Source organism: Hyaena hyaena, unplaced genomic scaffold (genome assembly GCF_003009895.1).
Source record: "Hyaena hyaena isolate Hyena2069 unplaced genomic scaffold, ASM300989v1 scaffold_2022, whole genome shotgun sequence".
NCBI lineage: Eukaryota > Metazoa > Chordata > Mammalia > Carnivora > Hyaenidae > Hyaena > Hyaena hyaena.
Window position 1 is genome coordinate 111,691 of NW_024082644.1, and position 1,791 is coordinate 113,481.

Below are 1,791 nucleotides of genomic sequence, written 5' to 3' on the forward strand. Positions count from 1 at the left end.
TTTCAGTATATGTCGTGCAGAAGATCGATTCAAGTTACGTCTGAGGGGAGTTCTCTGTGCCTCTTGAGTTTCAACTTCTACTTCCCTCTCCAGATTGCAGAAGTTCTCTGCTATAATTTGTTCCAGGATTCCTTCAGTACCTTTCCCTCTCTCTTCGTCTTCTGGAACTCCAATGATACGGATATTGTTCCGTTTGATTGTATTGCTGAGCTCTCGAACTCTTCTTTCATGTTTCTGGATCTGTTTATCTCTCTTTTCCCCAGATTCTTCTTTTTCTATAATGGTGTCTTCTAAAAAAAAATATGGAACTCTTCACGAATTTGCGTGTCATCCTTGCTCAGGGGCCATGCTTGTATCGTTCCAATTTTAGTATATGCTGCCGAAGCGAGGACTCCTATGCAAATTTTCTGAACACAACACTATAATATGAAGTCAAATACAAGAAGAACATTTGGAAAGACCACAAATACAGGGATGTTAAAGAATATTCCACTAAAGAATAAATGGGTCAACCAGGAAATTAAAGAAGAAATAGAAAATACATGGAATCAAATGATAATGAAAACCCAATGGTCCAAAATCTTTGAGATGCAGCACAAGCAGTCATAAGAGGGAGGAATTAAGCAATACAGGCCTACATCAAAAACCAAGCAAAAGGGCTCAATCCCCAGCGGGGAGGCGAGAGGCTTGAAACTGCTCAGAGGGTCTCGCCTGTGAGGTTATATCTTGGGCGATATCAATGGGGCACATGAACTAAGATGCAGAAACGTGGCCTGGCTGGGGATATAGAGCATGGCCCACCTTGGCTATGCCCACTGCACAGGGAGATCAGACCCAAAAGAGTGGGTTTCAATGCTTGGTTCCAGAAAGGACTGAGGAGCCGACATTTTTCTCCCTATAACCACTAAGGCAGGACTTCAGGGAGCAGCCAGCGGGACTCAGTAGAGGCTAAGACCTGCCTAGACTAAACCACGCCCATCCCTGCTAGAGGGCTGTGGGGTTTTTTTGTTTTGTTTTTGTTTTGTTTTTTTTCCAGAACCTGGGGCAAGATCAGCATGGATTCACTTTCCGGATTAATTCTGGTCACTGGTTTGCTTAAAGAGTCACATTTAATCCATTCTCTAGATGTATATTCTACACCTCCACCATTACCTTTTTATTTCTCTCTCTCTGGAGCAATCAGACTATATAGCTTCTCTGAGTAGCATTAGCTTCATTTCTTTCTCCTTGCTTCTAACCATATTCCCTTTTTCTCTCTCTGAATTAAGACTCTCAGTCTCTCTGCCTGGTCATTTCATTTCCAATTTTGCTTCCTCCCCACCCTATCATTTCTCTCTTCGTATATACTCTTCCATCAGTACTGCATACACCCGGGACTTCACTTGTAGCTGAGAATTCTGTTTCTATGGTTTTAGACTGTCCTTTGCCTATTGGGTGTTTTATTTTTTCTTTTCTGCCTTTTTATTTTTTATGTATTTTTATTTTTTATTATTTGTCTTCCCTAGTTCCTCTTTTTTTTTTTTTTTTTGGTCCCTTCCTTTTTTTCCCTCCCTTTTTCCCTTTCAGTTAGCATGTTTCTTGGATTTGTCTGTCCATTTCTGTGCCTTTATTTCTTGTGTGATTGTCTTGTGTTTTCTTTTCCAGAGCTACCTCAAGAAAAAAGCCAAAGTACATATGGTGGGGAGTCCCAAAAACCACTACGAGTAGGGAAATAAAATAACCATGGTGTCAACAAGAGAGACCAAGAGACACCATTCAAAGAAAACTTTCTGAACAGACAGGCCCTGTACC

At 41.1% G+C, this 1,791-nt stretch overlaps 1 pseudogene; it reads right to left on the bottom strand.

Annotated features, from left to right (window-relative positions):
• Window positions 1-296: 296 nt before the first annotated feature.
• Window positions 297-386, bottom strand: LOC120227114 (annotated as a pseudogene).
• Between the last annotated feature and the right edge of the window lie 1,405 nt (window positions 387-1,791).